A 14,483-nucleotide genomic window follows, 5' to 3' on the forward strand; every position below is an offset into this window, starting at 1 on the left:
GGACTCAGTTGGTTAAGTGACTGCCTTTGGCTCAGGTCATGATCCCAGAGTCCTGGGATCGAGTCTCTTGTTGGGCTCCCTGCTCAGTGGGGAGCCTGCATCTCCCTCTGCCTGCCTCTCTGCCTCTCTCTCTCTCTGACAAATAAATAAATAAAGTCTTTTCAAAAGATTCTTAACTATAACAGTATATCAACTATAAAGGTGAAAAGAGAAATCCAAATGCCCTAGGGTGTAAGATTACCCAAGAAAGATTACCCAAATGGGTGACTCCCAAGGCTGGGATTCAGAACTCATTGAAGGAGGTGTGGTCGCAGTCCACTGAGCTGTCCAGGCCAAAGCTGGTCCATGCTAGTCATCATGCAAGCAGGAAATGTCCTTCAGGAGTGCAGGGAAGCCTGTCTGACAAATGGATGTATAGAGAGTGTCAGGGCACAACGAGCCCCCCTACCAGCACAGCAGTGCTAGGCCTCCAGTGTATCATATCCACGTGCAGCAAGATGCAACACACATCTTAAGGATAGAGCAGAGTTAAGGCTGAGCACTGGGTGCACAGAGAGAATCGCGTGTCAAGAGCATTTGTTAGGGGCATGGTATCCATTTTCGAAGGGTCACTGGCTGGGGGCGGGACTGCGTGCTCTGGCTGTACGCAGCTAGGGCAGAGTACTTCTGATGTTGGTGCGGAAGGAACAAGAAGAGCAGCAGCACACCAGAACATGGGCCAGGGCCAGGGCTCAATCTCCAGATAAACAGCAACAATCTGCTATGGCACAAATGAGTTGAGCTTGGCAATTGGATACACAGAGGAAGTCAGACACACAGGACTCCAACTTCTCTGCCATTCACTGTGCTGCAATCACACCTTCTTCAACAACTTTGAACCTCCTGCCCAAGTTAGCCCTTTTGGGGTGCTCTCTTTCAGCCCTAGGGTACCCTTCAGAATTCTCTTTCCATCATTTAATTACTTTCTTGTCATAGTTTAGTAATTCTTTATATTAAACTTCCACTGTTTAAAATACTATGTCACTTCTTGGGGCGCCTGGGTGGCTCAGTCGTTAAGCGTCTGCCTTCGGCTCGGGTCATGATCCCAGCGTTCTGGGATCCAGCCGCACATTGGGCTCCCTGCTCAGCAGGAAGCCTGCTTCTCCCTCTCCCACTCCCCCTGCTTGTGTTCCCTCTCTTGCTGCCTCTCTGTCAAATAAATAAATAAAATCTTTAAAAAAAAATACTATATTATTCCTGTCTTCTAATTGGATCCAGACTAATATAGAGGCCATGGAGTTGCACTGTTCAGATTTGTCTTCAAGAGGACCTAACATGGGAATGCATAGGTGGCTCAGTTGGTTAAGTGTCTGCCTTCTGCTCCGGTCATGATCCCAGGGTCCTGGGATCGAGTCCCACGTCAGGGTCCTTGCTCAGTGGGGAGCCTGCTTCTCCCTCTGCCTGCCACTCCCCCTGCTTGTGTGTTCTCACTCTTTCTGACAAATAAATAAAATCTTTTTTTTTAAGGACCTAACATGAGAACACAGTTGAGCTATAGCCCAGAATGCAGCCAGCTGCTACATTTTCATATCCACCATAGTGCTCACACTGAGGCCTTGTGCCTACCAGGCTGTGTCCAGCCAATGACTGAGCACAGAAGGAATACTAAAACCAAGTCATTTCTTCATCTCTGTCTACTATAGGACTCCTCTACAGGCAAGCTTCTGGTGGAGAATCAATATCAGAACCCCAAGGGCCTGCACTATGATTCTCCTACTGGAGCTTGCACTAAGATCCACAGTACCACTTTTCCCCACCACTGACACCATGAATAGCACAGGGTCTACTGGATCCTATGACCAAAGCAGCAGGGCTTCTTAAAGCACAGCTTGCACCTGCTGCACCACTCATCTGCTCTGGGCCAGCTTAAGTCTTGTTTTCTTTAGTGTCCCCAAGGTATCTGGATGAAAGGAGTACTCAGTGTAGGACAGAAATTGAAGATGACACAAAGAAGTGGAAAGACATTCTATGCTCATGGATGGGAAGAACACATATTGTTAAAATGTCTATACTACCCAAAGCAATCTGCAGATTTAATGCAATGCCTATTAAAATACCAACAGCATTTTTCACAGGACTAGAAAAAACAATCCTAAAATTTGTATGGAACCACTGAAGACCTCGAATAGCCAAAGCAATATAAGAATGGCCAAATCTAGAACAATGACAACATCAAATGCTAGCAAGGACGCAGAGCAATAGGAACTCTCATCCGTTGTTAGTGGGAATGCAAAATGATATACACACTTTGAAAGAGAGTTTGGCATTCTCTTACAAAACTAAACATACTCTTAGCATAGGATCCAGCAATCACGTTCCTTGGTATTTACCCCAAGGAACTGAAAACTTACGACTACAGAAAAACCTGTACATGCTTGTTTAGATGAGTGGATAAATAAAGTGTGGTATATTCAGACAGTGGAATATTACTCAGCGCTAAAAAGAAATGACCTAAACCACACTAGGGTATAATATGTGGTCTAATGGAGTATAACATGGAGGAGGAAAAGTTATTCCCTTCTTTCCCTACTTGAGTATTTGAAAGGGCTGAATTAGAAAAGAGAAATGAACAAGCAGAGTAATAGGGGTGGGGTGAGAACACCCCTTATAGAAAGAACATCTAAGGAGCAGTTCTTGGCAAGTCATGGGATACTGGGTATATAGCATGCAGGCTATCCCCATAGACAAGAACAATCTGGGGCAAAAGAGGGAGTGATTTACCCATGAACTAGTCCATGGACCTCCCTTGTATTAAACATAGAAATTATTTTTTAAGATTTTATTTATTTATTTGGCACAGAGAGAAGGCAGAGAGAGAGGGAACACAAGCAGGGGGAGTGGGAGAGGGAAAAGCAGGCTTCCCAGTGGAGCAGGGAGCTTGATGCAGGGCTTGATCCCAGGACTCTGGGATCATGCCCTGAGCTGAAGGCAGATGCTTAAGGACTGAGCCACCCAGGTGCCCCTTAAACATGGAAATTATAAAGACACTGAGTCCTAGCGGCAGAGGGTTTTGTTTGTTTGGGGGAAATCTGTTTCCTGTTTGGTTTGTATTTGTACCCCCAGGTAAATCCAGCCTGAGAAACAACTGAATAGCACACACTAAGTTGTTACTAATGCAGATACAGGTGCCCCTTTATAAAGGCAGCTTTCATGAATGTATATGCTCTGCTTACGTTGTTGAAAGTGTGAGATGCTTCTTAAGAATTTGCTTCAAGAAAGGAGTTGCATTAGGTTGCGTATTTGAAAAACCCACATGAGAAGTCAGGTTTCCTACACCGAAGACTTTTGAAACGTGTGGAGGGTACACATAGCACTTTAGTCATGAAGATTAATAAGAATCTGAAAAGTCACTATCAAGGGGCAGCTATAGGAACTCCTCTCTACTTGCTACACTGGATGCTCCTCAGTTAAGGAGTTGTTTAATTAAGCCAATTAGAGGGTAACAAAAAAAGGGGGAGGGGGAGAAGCAGCTATAGTTTTGTTTTGTTTTGTTTTGTTTTGTTTTGTTTTGTTTTGTTTTGTTTTGTTTTAAGTAGGCCCCACACCAAGTGTGGAATGCAACACAGGGCTCAAACTCATGACCCTGAGATCAAGACCTGAGCCTAGATCAAGAGTCAGACATTGAACTGACTGAGCCACCCAGGAGTTCCAGCAACTATAATTATTTGGATTGTATGCGGTTTCCTTATTCTTTTCTCTAACTCTTCCACTTTTTCTGTATTTTTGGTAAGTAATTACATCCTTGCTCTGAATCCTTTTCCTAAATATAAGCTCTAGGATGATGATGACCGTGGAGATTTTTTAGGGATCTAGGTCATACCACTCTGCAGGATCTTACCAAAATTGGCAATATCCAACAGAAAACTAAAATGAAAACTGTACTTTTTAGAATCTGTGCTTAATTAGTATAAGTTCTTCCCTATCATATGACAAGGGTTAATATAAAAACAACATCATCAGACCACACTGCTTAGTGTAGGGAACCATGTTTCTAAGGTAGATAAAATGGTTAAGTCTAGTTAGCATCCTTGGTCAGATGATTTATGTACTTTTGTATACGAGATAACAGAGAAGTAATCATGCCTACGGTGAGAGAGGGTGGTTCTCTTTCTACTTTTTTCATGTTTACATTGGTTTCTTTTAAAACTGATGGATGGTAATGCATAGTTTATGACATTTTCACAAAGCTCCAGGTTACTATTATTCAAATATACCAGCTTTATCTGAAATTAAGAGCTTCTGAAAAGTGAGATGTTTTGTTTCTTTGAAAAGAGTTTTAAAATTAAGTACCCAAAATTGGATTAGGCAGATAAAGAACAATAAGAACCATAAACACAAGAAATCTGCTCCTTAATGAAAGAACACGTGCACACTACTACATCTTTTAAACAGTGCTTTCAAAGAATATCTGGTAATAATAACCCTGTAGCTTTAATTCTGTGCATGATCAAGATGTGCCTAAGCACTAATTAGGCTTTTTCTTTTTTTATAAGCTTTTTATTCTGAAATAATTATAGATGTATAGAAAGTTACAAAAAACTATACAGAGAGGTCCTGTGTACTCTTCACCCAGTTTCCTCCAAAGGTAACATCTTGCATAACTATAGTATAAGATCGATCCAAACCAGGAACTTCGCATTGGTACCATTTCATTCGCTACATTCAGCTTATCAGTTTTACGTGCACTGATTTGTATACACGTATGTCCACACATAGTTCAGGCCTTTTTGTCACTGCACAATATTCCACAGTACTAGTTTATTTAACCACTTGCCTGCTGAAGGACATCAGAGTTACTTCCAGATGGAAGACTATAATGAAACTGCTACCTATGTTCATGTACCAATTTTCTCTGGAATAAATATCCATGAGTGCAATAACTGGGTCACATGGCAAATGCATGTCTATATTCGTCCTTTAAAGAAGCGTTTATTGAGCATGCATGTGCAAAGCACTGTTCTAGGTGATGAGAACAGAGGAAACAAAATCCCTGCCATTATGGAATTTATACTTCAGTGACTATGTCCTGGCCAAAAACAGGGTGCAGATTAAAAATGAAAAAATTATATAACTATAGAATTTTACAAATGAAATGGGATTACAAATGAATTACCCAAATATCACATGTAAGGGAAGAAAACTGGGCTAGATTCTAAGACCCAACAAGTACAGAAAGGGCTAGACAAAGCAAACAAGATCAAACTAAAAAAAAATTTTTTTTTAAAGATTTTATTCATTTATTTTTGAGACAGAGAGAGAGACAGAGCGGGCACAAGCAGGGGAGAGCAGCAGAGGTAGAGGGAGAAGCAGACTCCCCGCTGAGCAGGGAGCTTGACGCAGGGCTCCATCCCAGGACTCCGACATCATAATCTGAGCAGACGCATAACCGACTGAGCCACCCAGGCATCCCAAGGTCAAACTAAAAATTAATAATAATTATAAATTCTAATTAAATAATTTGATCAGATAGGGAGCAAATGGTATTACAAGGGTTAAAAACATAAACATGCATTACACAAACTGTTATATTATTCTTATCTCAGTGTTGCATTAGAAAAATTTTTGCTTATTTGTTTTTTGTATGGAAGACTACCACTTACGATCTGCTTTCCATATTGTGATAACAGCATGGGCCCCAGATGTAGAAGAGTAAGTTATCTATATCACAGTGATATTTTTGTTAGTATTTATTGTAAGAGAAGAATTTCATTCAGCTCATATCCATATTGCTGTTACAATAAATGAACTTCTACCCCAAGGCTAAGACAGAACAAACTAGTTATCATTAGCTGAAGACAGTACTTGAAAGGTTGTTATTTTGTTTTTAACATGGGACATTTCAAAACCTTTCCTAAGGAAAACATGAATTTCTCAATTACACTTTCTGATGCACAAGTGCCCTATTTTCTGGAACTACAAAAAAGAAATTTGTAATTTTCACTGTGGAACAACCAGTTATTAACACAACTGACTTTAAGCGCTCCTTGCAGATCAAAACTCAATCTGTGCTACTTTGCTTTAAGTTTTAAATAACAAAATATTAGGGTATTGAAAAAATAAAACACTTTGAAAAAAGCAAATTGATTCCATCAAATTTAGTGTTCTACTATACTGCCATGGTTCACCACTTAGGAGAATGGCTGAGTAGAATTTGAAAAAGAAAAGAGGAACTAGGATGGTCAGATAATAAGGCATATTATAAAACCATAATAAAAGTGTGATTTATTATTTATTTATTTATTTATTTATTTATTTATTTGACAGAAAGAGACAGCCAGTGAGAGAGGGAACACAAGCAGGGGGAGTGGGAAATGAAGAAGCAGTCTCCCAGCGGAGGAGCCTGACATGGGACTCAATCCCAGGAACCTGGGATCATGCCCTGAGCTGAAGGCAGACGCTTAACGACTGAGCCACCCAGGCGCCCCAAAAGTGTGATTTTAAAAAAGTGTTACATTGGCATTAGATAAAATGGAAGAGAATGGAAAATCTAAAAGCAAATTCAGCTATATAAAAGAATTTAGAATAAAAGTGGTATATTTATCCATGATAAACAGTAGAGAATTCAATGTGCTGCAATAATTGGTTAAAATTTTAGGGGGAGGTTTTTGATTTCTACCATGTATCATGGGGATTAAAGAGTTAAATACTTAAAATACCAACTATGAAAACTAGAAGAAAATATGGGTATCACATCTATCAGAAGGTCATGCAGGGAAATGCAGTAAGACTGCAGAGTGATACTAACAGCTCCCCCAAATCAGTGGTGATAAATTTAAGCAAGACCAGTTAAGTATGGTTATACATATATTTTTGTTCAGTCACATTCAGTTTTGCAGCAAACCCAGATATACACGGAGTAAAAAGAGTTGGTTTTAACCAAGATTGGATAGAAATGTCAGAGAAAGAAACAAAAAAAGAGTGTGGCATGCTGATTCTAACATGCACCCATTCCTCCCAAATGACCCCTGCCGCCTGGAACTCAAGCCCCATATCACACTCTCCTTGAGTGTGAGCAGCATCTGTGACTTGCTCCTAACCAACAAAATAAAGCAATGGTCACAAAATGACACTTCTGTGACTACATTCACATTGTTCTGTCTTGTTGAGAGACTTTCTCGCTAGACTACTTGGATAAAGCAAGCCCCCGTGTTGGAAGGCTCATAAGGTGAGGAATTGAGGGACAGCCCCTGGCCAGGAAAAAACTGAGGCCTTTGGGGAGTCAGTTAAGTGCCTGACTCTTGATTTCAGCTCAGATCATGATCTCAGGGTTGTGAGACGGAGCCCTGAGTCAGGCTCTGCACTGGGTATGGAGCCTGCTTGGGATTCTCTCTCTCCTTCTCCCTATGCCCCTCCCCCCAACTCTCTCCCTCTCTTAAAAAAACAAAACAAAACAAAAAAATCCACCTTTGTTAAAAAAAAAAATCAGGGCACCTGGGTGGCTCAGTCTGCCTTGGGGGGATCCTGCTTCTCCCCCACCCCTCCTCCTTGCTAGTTCTCTCTCTTCATCTCTCTCAAATAAATAAAATAAAACCTAAAAAAAAACCCCAAACTTAAAAAAAAAAACCAAACATAAAAAAATAACTTAAAAAAAAAAAGCACTGATCATGAATTCAAAACTTGGGGAGTTTTAAAGAGGAAGAAGGTAGAAAGGTCTAGAAGTGACAATGAGGAATAAGTATGATACCAACCCCAGTTCTAGGCCCAGGGGTAAGAGGGCTGTAGTAGTGAAAACAGCCACCACTGTAAGCTACAAGGAAGCAGTGTCCTCATGAAAGAACTAGTCTCAGAACCAAAAGTGTCAGAAACATTCAAAAGAAACTAACAATACAGGAAATTTTGCTTACGACTGAGGATGGTGAGCTGTGGAAGGCACTGTGGGTGTTTCTTCACTTAGGAAGGGTGTAAATCAATGTACTATTTCTTCACTGAGAAAGTTATTATGGAAAAAACAGTCAACTGAACTAAAGAGCATACTTAGTGACATAATTGGTTTCTATTCTGGTAAAAGCTCCTTATCTTACTCTAGACAGGGACTATGCTTTGAGCAGCAGTAGTTTAGGAAATGAGGGACGGTCTAGGAGTCTTAAAGTGACTGACACCAACATGAATAAAGGGTCAAATAGACCAGTTCAAATAAGCCAACTGAATAGATAGAAAGAGGGTTTTGAGGAAAGGACGGACGTAGGTCTTGCCCAGGAACATGGTAGAGTTCTGGGAACTCTCTCCTTTCCTCCTCCCAACGTAGTACGGAGACAGGAAAAAGGGAGGACTATATAGCATCCTTGACTCTCTAAATGTGAGTAGCCCTCTCCAGTTATCGCTAAAACCAAACCTGATCCCCAGGGGTAGCAGTGCCATATGCTTTCGAGAACCACTACTTTAGACCCCAAGGGTGTGGGATTCATCTTTCTTCTGCATTTAAGGATATACGGATGAGTGCAAAAATTTAAATCAATAGAAAAGATCACCTTTAGCATGGAAATATTATAGAACTATAAATAACAAAGGAAAAGGATAATATTACTAATTTTATTAATGATAAATGGATAACACAGGGCTACAGGTTACAACTTTTTAAAAATTTGATATTGTGGGGGCACCTCAGTGACACAGTTGGTTAAGCATCTGATGTCGGCTCAGATCATGATCCCAGGGTCCTGGGATCAAGCCCCACGTGGTTGGGCTACCTACTCAGTGGGGAGTCTGCGTCTCCCTCTCTCTCTCCTTCTGCCCTCCCCCCCACCGCTCGTGCTCTCTCTCAAATAAATAAAATCTTTAAAAATTTTTTTGATATTTTCCAAAATTTAAAAACTAATCATAAGTCATTCTGGACCAGCTATCTATTGCTGTTTAACACATTACCATAAAACTTAGTGGCTTAAAATAACAACAAACATGTATTATGTCACACAGTTTTGAGGGATCAGGAATTTTTGAGTTTTGAGGGATCAGGAATTTGGGGCAGTCTGGCATGGACTATTCTAGCTTACGGTCCTTCATAGGCTTGTTATCAGATGTTGGCTAGGGTTTCAGTCATTTGAAGGACTAACTGGGGCTGGGGAATCCACATTTCCCAGGTTGATACTGGGTGTTGGCTAGAGTCGGTTCCTCTTCACATGAGTCTCTCTACAAAGCCGCTTAAATATCCTCACACCACGTGATCATCACTCACAACACACGGTCCAAGAAACCAAGGAAGAAATCATAATGGCCTTTTTGTCCTAGCCTCAGAAGTCAACACACTGTCCGTTCCGCAGCATTTTATAGGTTAGATAGGTGGTCCTGATTTGGAGCGGGAGGGGACAAGCACCACTGGGGAACATCTTGGAAGCTGTTTATTAAATATTTTTCTAAGCAGATTTGTCTCTCAAATCCAGCAGCAACATCAAATTTTCTGCCTCCTTGCTGAAATCACAGCTTAGCTCCGCTCAGATGGCTCGCAAAAAAAGGGGGGGAGGCCAATTTTTAAAAATTTCATGTAAGTCGCAGCACTTCTTTCTTGGTTGGTAAAAGTAGCCCTAGCCCCCCAACAAAAACAGTAAAAAAAAATTACACAAGTATATTACCTGTTGACCAGATTTTCAGCATTCTTACTCTTCAAACTAAAAAGAAGCTAGGCATTTAACTGAAATTCTTATTTACCTAGCAATAAGAAAACAGAAGTTGGCCTTTTCCTAGAGTATAAATTTAAGTATAAACTTTCTATTTTTTCCATTTAAAAAGTACTTTACACATTGGTACAAAAGATCAAAAGTATAGTGTTTCAATTGATGACAGACAGTATTAGCAAACTCATATCGTGCTCTTACTATGTGGCAAACACTGTACTAAACTTTACATGCATTATCTCAACTTGTCCATTCTAGAAATAAGATAAAAGAAAAAAAGAGATACCCACCTGAGGTCACAGTGCTATTAAACAGCAATGCCAGAACTTAACAAGCCTGATGCCTGGCACCTACATATGTGTACTTAATGCCAACCCTTTATTAGCCCAGATTAGAGAACACCAGATAGATCTCGTAGATAGGTTCATTTGAAAATGTTGTCAAAAGAGGCTCAATGATCAAAAATAACATTCATAAACAGTGAATGTACAAAATGCATATTTTGACTTAGGTTCTGTCTCTCTCCACCCTCTTCCCTTGCCAGGTGCTAGAATTGGAAGTGGGAGACCATGGTGTCCTGGGCTGGGCCCTGGAGGCCATTGGTGGGTAGTCTGACTCACACAGGGCTGCCGTGGAGCTCCTCACACTGTTTTGTTGGGCTTCTCTAAGGTCCTGTAGTTGGCGCTGGTCACTCTAAGTATCTAAAACAATTCCATACCACATCTTCAGTCTAGGGCCTAGCAGTGGTCTTTCAGTCCTTTCCTGTACTAATGTGAGTTGGAGATGAAGAACTGGCTTCTCTTGACCTTTTTATTGCTTGGGAAAACAAAGAAAAATCACTTGTTTGGGGTATATTTCATCTATACTGGCTCACCTTTGTTCACCTCTTTTCTGTTATGGACCCCAAGGATCACTGTGCAAACTGGCTTATTTTGGGAAGTAGTTAACGTGATATCTGTAGGGTGTAGGGGCCTATCTTTATGAATATCCATATCATCAGAAACAGAGATACTCATCACGTTTATTGTGGGTTTTATCTTGCCAGTGTTTACCATTCTTCTCATAAATACTAGTGGAAGTCACACATTTTAGTTATATTGAGGCAAACTTTTCACTTTTAAAATGTTTCTGGTGTGTTGAATATTTAGCCGTCAGGGTATCTTAAGCCAGAACAGTGAGTCTGATGTTGGAAACAGGTAAGTGGCATGTGACCAATGACGAAAGCCTCAGGAGCATTTTAGGAAGGCGTGGAATGGTTTGTGAGGAAGATAATTTCTCAATGAGCTTGGGTCCTTCTAGGAACTAGGAGGCCACTAAGTATTTTTTGAAGGGCATAGTAAAAAAGGATCTGAACCGACATCCTGAACTGGATTGCAGGATTATTCTGGCTGTTTTTATAAGTGATCCAGATCGTTGCAACAGGGACTTGATCATGTTGTCAGTATTCATTTAAATAATTCTGGGCTGATTTTCCTATCATTGTTTGCGCTGAGTACACAAAATCCTCTCACAGAATAGTTTATTAAAAACATTAAAATAAATTGATATTCATTTTTGTTTTAAAGGTTTTCTTTTGCTTTGTTTCCATTATAAGAATTTTTTAAAATCACTATTTAGAGTAGGACAGTGGCCTTGAAAGTTTTTGATTGTATTCTATTAGTAAAAATGTTCTGAGTATCCACCCATAGTGTATGTGTATTTTTAATCTAGAAAGTATGAGTTTTTTCTTGTATTTATGTATTCTATATATTATAAATTAGAAAACTTAGGTTAGATAAAGATAAAATAATATTTTAATGTAGCTTATGTATTATAAGTATTATATCTTTAATAAGAACAATAACCGATTCACAATTATGCTTCATCATTTTTTAAAATCTTAGTTTAATACTTAGTAATGCAATGATTCAGAGGTCTCTAAGTTCAGTTTATTTTTATACTTTGTTTTAATGTCTGTCGTGGTTGAAAATATGCCTCACAAGGATAGGTCATTCCAAATTGAAGAAGTAATTTGTTGACCGTGTTTGCTAAATGACAGTATTCATTTTTCAGTTCCATGTACCAGTTTTGTACAGGTTTTTGCAAAATGAGCTGGCAGTCTTTCATCTAACCTGATGTCAGCTGGTTCTTACAAACTATTTGGAAAGCTGGGAATTTTAGTATTTTCAGTGAATAGGTTAAAAAGTCCACTTACACTTTTGTGAGGAGTATTTTCAAACAGATTAGGAAATTTTATTCCAAACTTTAAACTATATGGTAAATGAGTATTTATAGTTTTTGGCAATGAAAACCACATAATACCGAAAATCAAAGACGCATTTTCAAAATGCTCACTTCAGAAGGCTTTCTCACGGATGATTAAACTGTCGCTTTTACTTTGAAGGAACAGCTTATATGTATTTTTGAAAATACCTGCTTCATAGGCCATATCGACAACCACTTGTCATCGTAGAGCAGGTCAGCAAATTTGGAGCATTTTCTTTCTCTTTCTTTCTTTCTTTTTTTTTTTTAAAGACTCTTTTATTTATTTGTCAGAGAGAGACAGAGAGAGCGAGAGAACACTAGCAGGGAAGCAGCAGGCAGACAGAGAAGCAGGCTCCCCGCCCAGCAAGGAGCCAGACGAGGCCCTCGATCCCAGCATCCTGGGATCACGACCGAAGCCGAAAGCAGATGCTTAAACGACTGAGCCACCCAGGCATCCCATCTTTTTTTTTTTTTTTAAGGGTCATGCATAACTAGTCTTTGAGTTTAGAAACGAATAGTTCCCTTTGAGATAATCAGAAAATCTTTGTGTGGTGAATAGGTTTTCCAGGTCACACACCATCTCATTTTGAAGAATTGTTAAGTATTTTACAATTTAAAATAATATACTTTGTAAATCCATTTAGATGGTCAGATGTAAATGGTAGTACACCAGGGGCGCCTGGGTGGCACAGCGGTTGAGCGTCTGCCTTCGGCTCAGGGCGTGATCCCGGCGATCTGGGATCGAGCCCCACATCAGGCTCTTCTGCTATGGGCCTGCTTCTTCCTCTCCCACTCCCCCTGCTTGTGTTCCCTCTCTCGCTGGCTGTCTCTATCTCTGTCAAATAAATAAATAAAATCTTTAAAAAAAAATGGTAGTACACTGAAATTTGAAAGTAGGTGAAGGGACCAGTTAACCACCGTCGATATTGGTGCCTGGGAACTCCTAGTTTTCCCTCAGGATACCTCAAGTGACTTACCGGTATTGTGGTCATTTGACATGTGGACTGAGTAAGAGCATTAATGTCTATCCAAGTCTTAAATTAGTAAAGCTTGATTTCTTATTTTTTTTAATAAAAAGGTTAAATATAAGTAGAAGTTCTATCTTCTTTTCACATGCCAATTCACCTCTTGTGTCCTCTGCTTTGGAGACTACTTCTTGAGGTTGTCAGATTTACTATTCTACCTAGAATCACCTGAATGGTCGTGTTGTCAGCTCAGCCAATGGTTTCACATAGTTCTAAGGTAGTATTCTGATCTCTCTTTTTTCCTACTGTTAGATGGGAATCCACTTGTAACTTTTTACTACTCCATTAGATCTAAGTTAATAATCTCTAAAGATATAATTTTAGAAAGTTAAAAATGTAAGAAAAGGTGTCATTTAGTGTGCAAGAAAAGAAATTTAGTGCAAAAATGTAAGGAAAGCAGAAGGAGTTAATCATTATCTTTTGGAAGCTGTCTTATATGCAGAATATAGCTTACTCATTTGTCTGCAATAGGATTTAGAGTACTTTTCCCGAGATCTCTTACTGAATTCAGTTTGACAGTGAAATTGCATAGAAACAGCTGAATGTTAGTTCTCATCTTGTGGCTATAATCTCACCAATCTCTTCTTTTCTCTTTAATTTTTTCTTTTCTCTAGAAAGGTTCTGCTTTACAAATGTTATTGTTGGGGAGGATGTGGAGAAAGGGGAACCCTCTTACACTGTTGGTGGGAAGTAAGTTGGTATAGCCACTTTGGAAAACAGTATGGAGGTTCCTCAAAAAGTTAAAAATAGAGCTACCCTATGACCTAGCAATTGCACTACTGGGTATTTACCCCAAAGATACAGACATAGTGAAGAGAAAGGCCATATGCACCCCAATGTTCATAGCAGCAATGTCCACAACAGCCAAACTGTGGAAGGAGCCAAGATGCCCTTCAACAGATGACTGGATTAAGAAGATATGGTTCATATATACAATGGAATATTACTCAGCCATCAGAAAGGATGAATACCCACCATTTGCATTGACATGGGTGGAACTGGAGGGGATTATACTAAGTGAAATAAGGCAGAGAAAGACAAATATATGGTTTCACTTATATGTGGAACATAAGGAAAAGCATGGAGGACATTAGGAGAAGGAAGAGAAAAATGAAGGGGAGGGGGATCAGAGGGGCAGATGAACCATGAGAGACTATGGACTCCGGGAAACAAATTGAGGGTTTTAAAGGGGAGGGTGATAGGGGGATGGGCTAGCCTGGTGATGGGTATTAAGGAGGGCACGTGTTGCAATGAGACCTGGGTGTTGTACACAAACGATAAGTCATGGAGCACTACATCGGGAACTAATGAAGTACTGTATGGTGACTAACATAATAAAAAAATATATTGTTCTCCTGTCTCTAGAACTCTGCTATTTTCTACGATGGTCACTAGCCACATGATGGCTATTGAAATGCAAAGCAGTTAAAATTAAACAAAATGAAGAATTCAGGTCCTTCCTAGCCTGATTTCAAATGTCTAGTAGCCACATGTAACTAAGCTACCATATTGAACAGTGCAGTGGATAGCTGTGCTCTAGAATACGGTCCAGCTTATAGAGTAGTCG

The sequence above is a fragment of the Ursus americanus genome, chromosome 31 (assembly GCF_024610735.1).
Source record: "Ursus americanus isolate L20-20 chromosome 31, mUrsAme1.1.p, whole genome shotgun sequence".
Classification (NCBI taxonomy): domain Eukaryota; kingdom Metazoa; phylum Chordata; class Mammalia; order Carnivora; family Ursidae; genus Ursus; species Ursus americanus.